At 23.0% G+C, this 16,772-nt stretch overlaps 1 protein-coding gene across 3 annotated transcripts in view; it reads right to left on the bottom strand.

Annotated features, from left to right (window-relative positions):
- LOC129614624 (protein N-terminal asparagine amidohydrolase) overlaps window positions 1-14,638 on the bottom strand; it is a 67,675-nt gene extending 53,037 nt beyond the window's left edge. The window contains exon 1 of one of the 3 annotated variants that reach the window (XM_055529343.1): window positions 14,530-14,638. The gene's annotated coding sequence lies outside the window, so the exon portion shown is untranslated. Of the gene's footprint in view, window positions 1-2,475; window positions 2,618-14,397 lie in introns of those variants that run through there. The other 2 variants (XM_055529341.1, XM_055529342.1) reach the window with 2 other exon arrangements.
- Window positions 14,639-16,772: the final 2,134 nt, after the last annotated feature.

Raw genomic sequence — 16,772 nt, 5'->3', positions numbered from 1 at the left:
TATTGGCGTTCATGGATTAATTATAGTGAGTGTGTGACGAAAAGTATGAAACTAAATGTCAATCAAATGTTAAGAATCCGTTGGTATAAATGAAAAAAAAACTAGGTTGTATCGATATGTTAGCATAAAAAAGGAAACTTTAGCTCAACAATAAAATTAATAATGTCTCATGAGTAAACATTTAGCATTTATTTAAGTATTCGAATTCTTAATGATTACATTTCAGGGAAATTCTCGGTCTTGGACATTTTTTAAGAAATATTTAACCTTTGACTTTTATTTTAATCTTTCCGTCGGTAAACACAAATTTTCATATTTATTTAAAATTATTTTCGGCTCTGTTACTTGTATTTCAAATGGTACTTCAAATTAATTTGATAGTATGTCTGGATTGTAGGACGTACTTATAAAATCTCAAGACTTTTATCGTCCGTGCACTCTATTAAAAACATCTTAGCTTTTAAAAGCTCATTTTTATTATGTTATTTGGACCTAAATACCGTTATGAATATTATTTCGAAATATCTTGATTTCTACCTTCATATTATGCTGTTAATTGTTCAAATTAATACAATGTAAAGCAGTTCCCAAAATAACTTGCATTAATCATTGTTATATGAATTTATTTTTAATTATTTTATGTAATCAATATTAGATATTTGCATAAAGCATTTAAGATTTTTATATATATAAATATTTTTTTATTACTAATTACGTTTTTTTATTCTATTAATTACTTATTAAATTTGCTTAATCAGGGAAATTAAACGATATTCATACCGGTAAGTATAAATATTACAAAATTACTATATTGATTTAAAATTTTATTTTGTTTATATTTTTTTTGTTTCGTTTTCTTTATTTTTAAATTTCTGTCATTCAAAAATTAATCAATAATTAAGATAATTATGACAGTAATAATTACTTATCAAAAAATATTTGTAAGAAACAGCAAAAAAAAAGCAGAAAATATTCTTATCATTATTAATTCATATTTTTATTATATACTTACATATATATATATATATATATATTTTTGCTTATTTTTAAATTCACATTAAACAATTTTAAATGTTGTATAATTATTAAATGATACGAAATTTATTAAAAACAAAAATAAAATAAATAATAAATATAATAATTATTATATTTATATATTTTTTCATACATTTTTAATTTTCAAAGATAATTTTTAGACATAGTACTTATTATAGTTTCAATAATAAAAATTTCGAAAAAATATGTAAATTTTTGAATAAAAATATAAAAATATCAAGAAAAAAAATATTGGAATTATCAAATTAATGGTAATTTATTATGAGTTTAATTCATCCCGAAAGTAAATAATAAAATCCAATTGGATTAAATTGTATTTTATGATTTAATGCAATAGTGCCTGTAATAGTGTTTGGTTTTTGAATTTTCGGTCACTGATTCTGAAATACTGTATATATATGTATGTATGTTATGTAAATCAATTCGTTATTGAGTGTTTTTATTTTGAAATCTAATTCAATTTATATTTTTGATTTACATTTTTGTAATATTTCCACAAATTGTTTGATTTACATTTTTTTTAAATTATAGAGAAAAATATAAACAAATACAATTTGCATGCACGTAACATTTAAAATATTCTTAATAATTCAATAGTATTATGTGTTATTCACTAATTCTTATGAGTTTCTATTAAAAAATTGTAGTATTCTAGAGGCAAGAAGCTTTGATTCTATCTCCGACGGAACTACAAAATAATTTTATTATTAAAATATTAAAATTAAAGATTTTAATATTTGATAAAATGTAACAAGCCCCAAATATTATATTTAAATAGTTTTAAAATAAAAAGAACAATAACGTTTATTATATTAATTTTAATATATATAGTACAATTCCGTGTAATCAGAAAAAAAACTAGTGCTAAGTCACAATTTTTAATTTTGAATAAATTTAATTTGAAAAATAAAATGTAATTTGTAACATTTTTTCCTAAAATTTGATCTAATGTAATATTCGAAAAAATGACATGCTCTTCTAAAATTTGATTGAATTACATTTTTAAATCTATGAAATTTTGACAATTACATGGCTACATTTGAACTTCCGGAATTAAAGTAAATTTTTTTCGACTATAAATTTTAGTACATAGACGAAAAATTTAAATATTATTATATGACAATATTTTACATAATCAAATATGGTGGTTTTGTTTTGCTATATCACAAAAATATAATACAGTAAAACTACCACATAACAAACCACTTATACATATATAACAAACTTGTCTAATTATTGAATAAATATTTTGGCTTCAATAAAATTTATTATTAAATTTTAATTTTCAGTTTAGTGTAAATACCAATTAGTATTGCGAAAGAAAAATTTGGATTTAGATGGTTCGTAATATGGAAGTTGTAATATAAATAAATTAATATAGTAAATTTATTGTATAACTATAATATTATTAACACTTACATTTATGTTGAAAATTTTGTTGTTTTTTTTAAATCGGCTTTTAATTTCTTTTAAAATAAGTTATTTAGAGAATATTTATAAATAATAATTTATATATAATGTGATTATAATATATGTATTTAAGTAAACTATACTTATGTTATGAAAATTATATAGTATTTTTAATAATTACGAATGTATTTTTAATAATTATTTTAAATAATAATTAATTTAATTACTCTATGTAATTAATATGTTATTAAAAATTTTATTTAATAAATATGTGGTAATCAAAATTAAATATAAAACCAAAAATTAAAAAAAAAATAATTTTTTTTTAATTATATATGCCTATATATATACATATATAAATTAAATCTCTTTATTAATTTTAAATAAAATTCAAATGAAATTAAATTAATAATTATTATAAATATATTTAATTAATATTTATAATTTTTATTTTTTTTGCAAGAATAAATTATAAATAATTAGAAGATATTTTATTTTTATTATAAATTAAAAAATTACTTATATAATTTTAATCTTAAAAATTTACGATATTATATTTTAAATTAAAAAGTAATTTTAATAAATAAATTACACTTTTTTTTATTTAATTATTTTTTTGTTTAATATTTTTTCTTTCAAATTATAAACTTGATTTGTTTTTGTCTCTTTTTTTTATTCAATAATCAATTAAATTTTTTTAAGTACTTTTAATTTTATTACTTTTGATTTTTTTTTTCGAAATCTAATTAAAAACAATGACAACTTTTTTCTTTAACTATATTTTACATATTTTTTTTATATAGTTGAGCAAATAATAATAAAACAAGATGCAAAAAACAAACAAAATATAAAAAAAATTGTACTAATAATGATAATAATAAAAATAAATCTTGATTAACCGGCGTTAATAACGAGAATTAATAATGTAAAAGAATTATTATAATAAAAATAAGAGAGAGAGAACAAAAAGAAACGATAATAACTATTATTATTATTCTATACCTCTATTAAGTTATCGTTATGTTTTTTTTTTTTATAATTTTATTACAATAATTATGATATTAAAATTTTTTTAATTGAACGTTTTTCTAAAATAACACTTTTCGCAATTGTTAAAAATATTGAATTTTTTTTGTGTTTTTATCAAATTTTAATTATTTTTAAATTAAATATTGAAAAATAAAAAAAAAAAATCAATTAAAATTTCAAGTCACATACAATGAATGTACTTTTCAAAAAACTTTTTTGAATAATGAAATTTTCAAGTCAAGACTCATTCAATTCCAATTTAGAACTGAGCGGCGCACGGCTATACTTTGAAATGAAAACCCTTTCAAATTAAATTCAGCTATCAACCAATTCATACAAAAAAAAACAACAACAATATACAAACTTAATAAATAAAAGTTTATAATATCACATCGAGTATATTATGGTCAAATCAAAATTGAATTCAGAATAGCATATAATATAGAGGTGTATAAATACATATAAAGAAAAAATAACATTTTAACATAATATAGTATTAGTGAAAATCTGAATTTATAATAATAAGAATAAGCAATGTAAAATAATAATAATGTGAAATTTAAAAAAAGCACACATATGTATAACAGTTTAAATTTTAATACTTTTGAATGTGTTTATAAACAAATACATTTGAAAAACTTTATATTTAACAGAAAATGTTATAAATATAACAGATGTAATGTTTGTTTTACATTTACCTATATTCATTATAAAAATAATGTTATTAATTTATCATTAAAAAACTATTTTATTTTTATAACAATTACTGTCGTTCTAGATATATATAATGGTAGGTATATACTTTTATTAAATCTCGGTACAAATTATATGTAGGCATGTATGTATGAAATTTTGATTTATTGATGTAAAATTTAAAAAATTTGAAGTTTTTGTATGAAAGGATGAATTAAATGTTGCAGAACAAATATTTGTGTATGTGTGTGTGTATATAGCAATCAATTTTGTCATCTTACAAACATTACTTGTTGCAAATCATTTAAAAAACTGTTTAACATACATTTGTATATAATATTGCATTTACACTTTGTAAAATTTAATCATGTATATATAACATATATACATATCTACATACAATGTATTCCAATTGGGAATGGTGTATGTATAGAATGACCAAATGATTGTTACTAATGAAATGATTGAGAATGATTATTTTTGACAAGTATTTGTGTGTTTGTATGTATTATGCTGACCATTTATTTATAATATGTTCAATATTATTATTGTTAATAAAGGAGTTAACATAATGTTGTACAACATTTTAAATAATAACAGTAAATTTATGTAATATAATAATGAATTAATAAATAAAGATATAAGTATATAATTATGTAAATAGAAATATACCTGAATATTTTCGTGAGTATGACGTACATGTAATACGTATACAATATTTGATAGCTTAATTTGATGTATACATGATACATATTTAAAGATAAATTTGTGATCCTAAATGTGGATATATTTATGATATTTGGCAGATATGCAATACGTGTAAATATTTATAAGGGATGTACATTATTGGCCAAATTAATCTGAAATGGTCGGTAATAATTGATCAAATCAATCTGAAATGGTCGGAAATAATTTGCAAATGGGAATAAATTTTTGATAACTGATTGCCGCCCTCGTTTAGTTTGACCATTGGTTTTTTGATAATTGCAGAACATGTTAGCTAAAATGCAGTCGTACGGTATATACCACAATGCCAGGCTGATCAAAAATTTTTTGGAAAATTAATTCAATTTTAACATATTTTTAATACACAATTTAAAAATATTATTCCTTTTTCTTAAGTGAATTTATTAACTCATAATTTTATCAACTATTTTTTGTATTTTACTGTGTCATTTATTCCCATCCACATTCATTCTTTTACTATATTGGAAAAAGCATCTTTATTTATCAGTCCCCCTCCCCCAGAAATTTTATATACAAAAAGAATATGTTCTTTTTTCATCCTGCTTTTTGTTCCTTTTAAATAAAGGATACCATGAGGAATTACATACATACATTATGTAAACATAAGGTGGTCGTTTATTATTGCTTACAACATCAGGATGAAGATATCAATTTCCCCATATGTTAAACAAATTTCTGCATAATATATTTTACTTACACACACACATTTGCAACTGAGTGAATATATACATACATATTTTGTTTATAAACATTATATTTTAGTAACATTTTTGTGAGTAAAATAATTTTTTTTTTAACACGAGTGTTGTTAAAGTATGGTAAATAAAGTAAAATGCTTATGCATACACAGTACATAATTAAAACTCAATTTAATAATAATTAATTTTTTTTATAATATTAATTGTTAATGTTATACAGGGTTGACCACAAATAATAAATAGTATTTCAGAGATGGTTGGAGAGCCAAAATCGAGTAGAAACTTGCACATCTATGAGGTTAATTAGGAGTTCGAAAATTTATGTGGATCCTTGTATACTCAGGGTCAAATGTAGAATTTATAATTTACAACTTTCAAATGCCTTCTGTTTTATTATTTATAGTATTTAATTTCAATATCAGTTAAATTGCGAGTACACATATGAGGAAATGCTATTATTTTCACTATTGATTCATTATTACGTTATAAGATGTAAGAAGATACGTTTAATATGGAAAGGAAGCAAGCAACAGCAACGTTTTGTATAACTTTTCCAATTATGATTTCTTTGAAATTTACTTTATACAGTTTTAAGTTTATTATATTTGATCTCTTTTATAATGTACGAACACCTCAGCATAATACAATTTTTTACTCGATTTCTACAATTTACCCTAATAAATCGGCAAATTAAAATGAATTTGCATTACAATTAATTCTTTCTAAATGCATCAAACTGGCATAACATTACCGAAGTTTTTTTTATTTAATACTTTGTAAAATTGAAATTAAGTTGGTAAATTGTTAATATTTTTATTTATTAAATAATTTTATTTAAATTAAAAAACTTTTCTGATTTATTTTTAGAAATAATTTTCTAAAAAACGCCATTCAATATAGCAATTTCAATAAGTGAATAAAGTGCAATAAAATATGATAAATGAGTCGGCTATTACGGAATTCAGAAGTTTATTCATATATCACCTGATATAATGTAAATTAGGCATAACGTCAGATTATATTGTTTAGACTTTGATCTATTCCATTTATTAAAACTAAGATATTTTATATTATTAACAAAATAGTTAGGTTAATGGTTTTTAAGAAATTATAATTAATTTTACAAATTTTTAAATTATATTCTTTAGCACATTTGTTATTAAAATAATGTTCTTTATTAGAGTGGCACTGTTCAACAGCTCCGCATATATTTAAGTAAGTATATGGATTTTAATAAATGGACAAGTACCTATATAATTATTTCCGTAGAGCAAAATTAAAAATATTCTTTGAGAAATATAAAAATATTCTTAGAGTATATCTGAAGACTGTCTTTGTCTTTGTATTTTTTAGGAAAATATTTGATTTGTGACTTGCAAATATTTTTTATCGAAAAATTCCCTCCTTCCGACTTATCTCATTATTGGTTACTTATTCAGCCATAATGTTATGTCACTTTTGAGTTTTCTGATTCTGTAAGTTACGTGGACATATGAGGCCATTACACAATAATTTAAATAAAAATTCTATTCTAACATTTTTTTTTGGCAATACGTAAAAAATTATTTAAAGGAAATGAGCTATGTCCGTGTCAATCCGATGAATAATGAAATCGAATTTTTTTTATAATAAAAAACAACATTTCAAAGTTCTTTTTTTTGGAAGGTTACACATTTCAGTTTTTATACAGAAAGTAATTAAATATTGAAGTCATTAACTCTTATAGATATATATATATATATATATATATATATATATAGTACAATAATATATAGTGATCATACGAATTACATTCCTACTGCAGTAATTTTTGTAGTCAGATCAGCTGATTTTTCGAGCTTCATTGCGGAAAAAGTTATGATAATAGTTGTTATTCAGAATTTTGCTAAGCAAGTATAGGCCCAATACAAAACAAATAAATAAACTATAAAGATATGCAAAAGAAGTGTGTCGCATGATAATGGCAGGCAAGATAATAGCAGGCAAACGTGTTTTTTTATGTGTAATATTCTTACATACCAGTTTGGCTTGGTGTACTTGCCACATTTATTGGATTGATCGGTTGTTTTCATTTTTGTCAATTTGCAAACTATTATTTTTTTTTAAATTTTATTTATTTTACAAAGTTGTGTACAAATCATAAATTTTAAATATATTATGCAATTTCAAAATATCAAGAATTTTATTGTATTATTACAAAAGTAATAAATCATACATCTTTTGGATCTTGATCAAGATCTTATATAATAATCAACTTAATATTATTGATTTTGTAATAATATTCGAATATATAGAATTGAGAAGAATTATTTTGTTGTTATTTTATTTATATTATATTGAAGATCAAACCATCAAAACAGAAGTGATTTAATGGAAAAAAACAGGTCAATCTTCAAAATATTTATGTACATGCATCATATAATATCATGGTATTACCATAATAAAAACTAAGATAAAACAACAACAATAATTGTTCACATACCTTCATAAAAAGAAGAATCATTTATTTTTTGTTTTGAATGATTGATAGCTAAATGTGTTCGCTTAGAAAATGAAGGCTTAAATTTTTTTTTTGAGTATTATTATTATTTAAATGGTATAAAAATGGTATAAGTATTTTTTAATAGTATGAAAACAATTGCTAATATATGCAAAAATATATTAAACAAAATAAAATATTCAAATATTTTTATAAAGTGACTAAAGTGAAGACTCTTTGTACATAGCAACCAAACCATGGTTTATAAAGTAGCACATTTTACTTTAAATATTCAAGCTTAGAATTCAATATTTTGTTCTTTTAAGGGTTAGCATTCGGAGGGTGGCTCTATATGCAAATTAGAATTTGAAATTGAATAAGTTAATATTGACATTCGACTTGCATGTGAGTAACACCTTAAATATTAAATATAGTTATAGGAAAGGTGTTTGGTATACAACTAAAGATCGCACTAAATAATCTAGAGTTAAGGCATGGAAATACTGTTTCTTCTTGATTATTGCAACAAATTCCTGCAATTTCCTTATATTTTTGCGGAAATTCAAAGTTTAGAGTGTCCGGATAATAGTTCGCCGAAAATTAATATTTTACATTATACAAGAGGGGTATTTTAGAGAAAATAGAGCTAAAAATAATTTTTGTAATTGTCTAATTAAACGGGTGCAAAATTCAAGAAAAATAGTTTTATATCAAGAGATAATGAGTGTGTCATTTCAAATTTCTGACATTTCCTATGATTTTTTAAGATGCGTGTGTAGTTAAATAATACGCCATCTTTCAACATTTACTAAATTCGTAAATCATCTACCGTTTTAATATAACGGTATTTATTTTGTAAACCATCTACCGTTTTAATATAACGGTTAATAAGGAAATTTTTCTCAAATTTTTGTTTAAATGTGCTGGAGCTTATTATGATGAAAAAAAATTTAAGAGTTAAAATTTTATAGCAATTTAAATGATATTTTCTACCGACAGATTAAATTTCACTGTATCTATAGTTTATACAAAATAAATGGAATTCATTTTGTTTTTATTGTTATTGCCAAAAAAATTTGCCATCAGCTCTTGTGTGCGATGTGCTGCATTTATGTTGAGCGCGCGCAATTTTCAGGTTTTTTTTTGTAGTATAAAGAAGAATTTTGTAAAAATATTACATATGTGCATTTGTATGTATATACTTATAGGAAAATTTTAAAGTTTAGGAAACATTTCAAATTCATAGAGTAACAGAGCAATCAAGTTGAATCCCCTGTTGAGTTAAAAAAATGAATCTTTTTGAAGAAAGCATAAATCTTTTTTACATGCAACTTCTATCGTGAAAAAATAATATGATTTTTTGCTTGTTTTTTTTTTTTTGTAAATGCAAGTGCCATAATAAGAAGGTGCATTTGTTTTTGTTGTTTGTAAATAATTGCAGTGTCGTATATTTTTTTAATAAATTTAACTTGCCAACATTTTCATTATTAAGGGATTGAATTGTATTGAAATTGGATTTTGTTTTTTTTTTAAATTTTTTATTTTTCTATTGAAAGATTAAATAGTTATAAGAATATTTATGATTAAAAATAAAATTTATTTATTTTTTTATTAAATTGCTATTAAGTATTTGATATCCCGTTCACTAACAATATTATAATGGCATGAATATAGGCATATAATGGGAAAGGAAGAGATCCTAGGCAGTAATTGTCTTAATTAAAAGTATTAATAGAAAATAATTGTACAACATCGCTATAATATCGTACAACTATTTTAACAAATGGCAGTACTTAGTTATCAAAAATCAAAGTAATTGCCTGCAGGGATTAAATTCGGAAGATAAAGTTCACGAAATTATTTAAAATTAATAATAATAAACTGCTCTCAATAATTTATACTGCGTCTAACCCTTTCGCTTCGAGAGTGGGTTCAAAATTTACATGTTTCATTACACAAGGTTCATATTTTTCTGGAGAAAATAACGAATTATGACATGCGACGGGACAATTTTATTTATTTTGTTATCTTAAATCTTTTAGATTCGAGTCAAAATTTTGATGGGACTATATATCGTAATTTCGCAGATATGTTAGCATGGAACCAAATAGAGTTTAGTGAAAATGAATTTATTTTTTAAGACAAAATCATATTGCTTATCGTCAAAATTTTGACTGTACTTACTATTGAATTGAAAACAAAATACGATATGAATATAATCACAGTGGGATTGAAAGGGTTAAAAAGCATTTTTTAAAATTACGTTAATATTCTAAAGTACCCTAAAGTTACTAGTGGTAAAAACGAAAACTTTTATGTTTGATTATTTTGTACTTTTCTTTTTTGAAAATGTTATGTTTTTTATTTTCTTTTATGATTGGTGGTGATGAGGTGTGGCAATATGCCTAAATTTTTCAACTATATTCCATAATTTATATATGTAACTGTGTATATACTCGTGTTCTTTTGAAATTTCAAATTTTTGAAAATACATACATATATATATATACATACTTATAATAATAAAATACACAATAGTTTTAATAGAGTTTTGCCATTTGATACAGGAAAATATCTTAATATTAAAATTTTATTGTGTATATAGAAAGGAAAAACAAAATATAAGAAAAATTAAGTTTAAAACTAATATAAATTTATTTTTATTAAAAAAAAATTTCCTATATTTATATATACCTTTACAATTTTATAACTGAATATTAAAAATAACTATAAAGTTAAATATAATAATACCTAATCGTGATTAGAAATTAGGACTCTTTTTCACGATTTAGCCATAATGCTAGAAAAACAAAAAAAAAAAAATTAAGAAACTCAAAAAAATATTTGAAGACTTTTTAATTTTTGTGCTTAAGTACGGATAATGATGATCTTAGAGAAAACAAAAGAAAAATCATAAAGATGTGGCACAGGCGGTTCACTATAAAACTGAATTTGATTAAAAGGATTGATGTTTTTCGCTTATAATAAGTTGATCACATCATTAAAAATTATGGTGTTGATGATTGAATATGACAACACCATAATCTTTTTCTTTTTATAAATTTTTAAATGAAAATAAAATATGTAAGAGTAACAATATTTTGTGACTTTCCCGATTATTTTCGAAAAAATATTTTTATTTACTCGATTTTCTTTTCTCGATTGTTATTGCAAATGCGGAAAGGGATTTCCACTTGTGCTCGGCGCACGATGGGTAATGTTTATTTATTAATTTTCACTGTGTTGATGAAAACAAAAACCCTTTACCCTCCGGAAATGTCCATAGCTGAAGCACACCCAGCCAACTCATCTGTCCGTTCATTTCCTCCTATATTATAGTGGTCTGGAATACCAGAGGCCCACAAGCTTCCAGTATACCCTAGGCGACTTTAGGGCCAGAATCGTGGTCCGATTGTCGGTTACCCTTGCGACATTACAAGTCACAACAGAAAAACTCTATAAGATCTCACATGCTTTCAATATGGCGAAAACTTCCTGCCTAAGTCATTCGACTCGTTATGTATCAAGGAGAAAATTCCAACATCGACCTCGTTCTAATCCTTGGAGCCGTCGGAATTCTTGACAAACAATAGGCAATAACTCAATGTTAAAATACAATAGTTCGTGATCACATCCGCCTTTTACACCTTATAAAATACTCAATCCGATATTCTAACTGATATAAAAATATAATTAAACAATTAAATAAAAAGTATGTTTTAAAAGAATTAGAATGTTTTGTGTTTAAATTGATGAATTACGACACATGGTGAACCTATTTTAAAGGCCGTATTTCAGATTCACTCCAAATCGGACATGTTTAATGAAAAGTTATTTGAACAGACAACTCTCAAGAAGTGTGTTAAGTTTATACCATAAAAAAACAAAAGCTAAATTTAGAGCTTCGGAGTACCTCCTCATAGAGAATTTCAGGTATAATTTAAAAAAATATTATATTTTCCGATTATAATTGCATCCAAATTTTACAAGAGAAAATTTCCTTTTGTTTTAAAATTACAAAAAATGCAATATAGTGTTTTAATAAAATAATTGTCTTATATTATCAGAAGGTTGCATGTCATTCCGAATTCGAAATGGGATACAGCCGGGAAAAAAAAGATTCACTTGCTGCAAATTGAAACAAAAACAAAGGAATATTAGTGAGACAGAGAGAGAGAGGAAAAATTGAATTGTAAAAGGATTTAATGGAACTTTTTCCATGGTTAAAAAAAAAGTGATTGTTATTCTTTTAAAATTATTTTCGATGCATTTTTCATTTCCATTTTTTTTTTTTTTTCATTTTCGAAAATGAAAGCGTTATTATGTCATTAAATAAAATAAATAATTGAAATTGAAATTTTTATAAATGAACATTTTTACTTTAATATCCATAAAAATGAATTGATATTGGTTACAATTTCATCAAAATTACAAGGAAAAGTAAGATAAGAAAAACTAAAACAAAAAATACAAGATGAAGTCTTTATTACACCGTGTAAGTTTAAGAGAAACATTTTGTATTACATCGTGTATATCTTAAAATAAAGCATAATAAATTTTAATAAAATTTATTTATGCAATTTATTTCTTACCGCTGCTCTTTTTTAAAAACAAACCTATCTATAAGTAGTGTCAAATCTATAAAGAATTCGTAAATTGAATTTTCAACGAAAAAATATTACATAATTGGTTAATAAAATTGAATTTTGCAAATATTATATTAGAAAATCGTGGTAAATTATAAAAAAAATTTAATTTTTTTTTTTCAACAAAACTAAAATATTAAATTTAATTTAATTGAAATTGTTATGTAATATAATGACTATGAAATGCATAATATAAAAGTAATAAAATGAAATTTTATTCAGTTCAAACTCACAAGGTATAAAGAAAAGTTTCCATAGAATTGTGGTAATTTTTCAATCACTAAATTATTTTTTTGGAAATAATTATAAAATTTGTTTAATGCATTGTAGAATTTTTTTAATAATTTTAGTTATTAAACTATTATACAGTTGTAATATGGGGAAATGCGCTATAAATTACAGTTAAATGCAAAAAATTACAGTAAAATGCCACAAATTAAAGTTAAATGCAACAAATACGCTGGGAAAATAAACTGTAATCATTTACAGCCATTTGCAGTCATTTGCAGTTTTAGCCTCAAATATTTATATGTACGTGAAAACCAAAATTATTTGAATCCTCAGACAAACTCATGAAAACGAAAGTAGATTTCGAATCTCTGGTCATTGTCATCTGGCCATCATCAATTTTATTTGTAATTCATGTAAGTGTATATCCAGTAAAACAGCTAGGAATGTTTCAACTTTTATCACCTGTAATTTTCTTTAAACTTCATTTATTTGTGAAACAAGTTCCAAGATACATCATTTTACAAAAATTTAATGAGGAATTCTAAAACCCGCTTCCACAAATAATTTATTTGAAATTTTCCGTTAAGAAATCGAAGCATTAAATTTAGTACTTGCGTGTGCTGTTTAAATAATTTTCATGTTAAATTGACTAGACATTCGAATATATATCAGATTAAAGTTCTTGAAAATTGAATTAATCTACTTTTTATGGTGCAATGTTCATAAATTCAGAATCTAAAATGACTAGAACGGAAAACGATTAAAAATTAAATAAAATAAATGTGAAAAAAACTAAAACGGATTTATAGAAACCTTTACTAATTCCTTTATATGTACGAGTATACACTTATATATATATATATGCATATGTATACATATACAAACCTAATAAAAAAAATTTCACATTTATTAAAGTGATTTTAAGTTTGAAAAAAAAAAAACTTGACAATTCATTTGAAATTTTCATTTAATATTTATTGCAAATCTAATATTTATTTGGAATGGACCATAAAAAAAAAACAAACGCTTTAAACAAACGTTCATTAAAATTTCTATAGAAGAAGTTGAAATTTTCAATTTTTTAAGAACAAAGTAATAAATAAAATTTTAAGGTAGAAAAAAATTTCGCGCAAAAGTCATTAAAATTAATTCCAAATCGATTACAACAATAGCAAAACCAAAAAACAAAACTAATATAATCGATTAATGAATAGTAAAATCGAATTTGAAAAAAAAAAAAACAAATTAACAAAAAAGGAAAAATCGAAAAATCTAATAACAAAGTTGATTCGGTACTCTTTGAACATTCGATTTTACTGTTTTGTTTTTTTTTTTGCCGACTTTTTGCGAATAGAAAGAAGCGCGCAATAACCAAAAATACTAAAGAAATAAATGAAAATTAACTCACCTGTTGCAGATGTTAAAACATTTAATGGAATGTATTCTCCTCCCATAAAAGGATCACAGCATAGGTTTATTATTTAACAAAACAGAAAAAAAAAAAGAAAAGAACTTGGAGAAACAAAAGTTATTTTCTTACCACGATTTTCTTAGATTTTTTTTTTTTGTTCTTTTTGTTGATGAATTTCTTTTTATAAGGAATAAAGCAATCAGCTTTTTAGTTTATTAAAATTTTTTCTATTCATTCCATTTAAAGTTTTTTCTTTTATAGTTTTTTCTCTATTCCTTATTTTTATATATATATATATATATATATTGCTGGTAGTGAAGTAAATCAATTGAATATTTTTTTGCTATCTTATATAACCAAGATAAAAATTCTATAATGATATGAAATTCATTTAAGTTTGTTACGTACAAGTGTGAATAGAAATTGATTTGTGGTGGCGGTGCGGCGACAGCAATCGATGAAAAACAGAATGTTGAATTTAAAGCGTTAATTTTATTTATGAGAAGAAAATCTGAAAATAAAACAATAATAAAAACATAAAATTTAATATTAGTAGTGATTATTTACAAAATTTTGTTAAAAATTTTTATTTTACAAAATTCGATATAAAAAAAACACGATATACCTTTAACCAAAAACAACCTATTAAGAATAATGTCACTAAAATAAATCTCTGTTATACTGGAAATATTATCTGAGATCATGAAAAATTTCTCGTAATGTTGGGATCTTCGCAAGATTCGGACATTTCAAATTCGGAAGATAAAAATTGCTAAAAATATTATTAAATATTTCAACTGTTAAATTCATCTTTGAATAAATAAAGTCAATCGTCAGACGGTTTTCGTCCCTCAAACCACTAACATTACACAAATTATATAAAGAAAATGGGACATTATACAAAGAACAAATTTTTAAGAATAAAACAGATTATTACGGATATAAACAGTTGGTAGGGCTCAAAACAGCTATTGATGGAAATAAAATTTATTTTTTATATAATGATAGTGCCACAAAATGTAAAATTCAGAGAGTTTGTACTTATTTCTTTGGCTCGTTAAATTTCATTTGATTTCAAACTTTAGCAATTATTCACCTACTCAGAAAACAAAAAAATCACCTTTTCTTTTAAACTTAAATAAAAATCGCTTGAGTAATTTACTTTTTATTGCACACTTCTACAATTAAAAAATAAATTAAATTCCTTTGTCATTTCAACACATTCACTATTTTGACATTTATTGACAAACAAAGAGTAGGTAATATTAACTAAAATTTTTGAAATACTAAAATTAGTTTCTAATGTCAAAAGGTCTTCAAAAACTGTTCAAATATCGAGAACAAAAACAAAGAAAATTATCAACCGTAATAGAATAATCAAAGCAAATTATTTTTTTAAGGGATTGTTATAAACACATTCACATAATAAAATATAAAAATATCGTGCACAGAACACAGAACCCATACACACAACAAGAAATACATAAAAGGGATAAGATTAACATCTAATTTTTTACTACACTTCTTTTTTCCTTGTTTTGTAAACTTCTCCCTCGTCTCTTACAAAATTTCAAAATTAAACCGCAACAACAAATTGACAAAGGAACAAATAAAAATTTTTAAGGAAAAAAAAAAGGGTTCTGAATTACTCATGAATATACAAATTTCATTTTTGTATTATCAAAAATCACAATCAAATAAATTCATAATAAAAAAAAAAAATAAAGCGAAAAAAATCGCTTAATCGTTATCTGATCTGACCGCAATTCTTAATTTGTTAACCTCAAAAATTGAAAGTTTAATACACAAGTAAATTTCAAAATCTTAAAATTATATTACAAAAAAAAAACACTATATACAGATTAAAGTGTTATATGTATATAAGCATATACACACGTTATTTTATCAAAATAAAAGTAGTATAACATAAAAAACAGGTAAAAAAAAAAAAATAGTAACAAATCAGGCAAAAAAAGAAAACATACAAACATTTTTGCATTCAAAAGAATAACACCAATCGATGTAGCAATAATACCAATTTTATGTCAAAGGTTTATTTGTATAACACTATCGTAACGTTTAGAACATCTCAAAAACCAAATTATAAGTTAAAAGTTTAAGAAAGGAGTGCGCGATTTTATTTTCCCGCATTTAAATTCACTTAATATATAATGATAAGTTAAGGTTTCAATGGTTTTACAGTATAACCTTGAGATAACTGAAATTTGAAAATAACTGTTATATTTCTACATTGGAAAATATTGCAATTATTTTTGAATAAAACCTTATTTGATTGAAAATGAAAATTAATGACATATCTGAAAATTTAAACTCCTTCGTACTTTCCACACTTTCTCCTCACTGAATCATTT

The sequence above is a fragment of the Condylostylus longicornis genome, unplaced genomic scaffold, assembly GCF_029603195.1.
Source record: "Condylostylus longicornis isolate FDR11 unplaced genomic scaffold, ASM2960319v2 ptg000114l, whole genome shotgun sequence".
Lineage (NCBI taxonomy): Eukaryota > Metazoa > Arthropoda > Insecta > Diptera > Dolichopodidae > Condylostylus > Condylostylus longicornis.
This window is presented reverse-complemented; position numbering and strand designations above follow the sequence as displayed.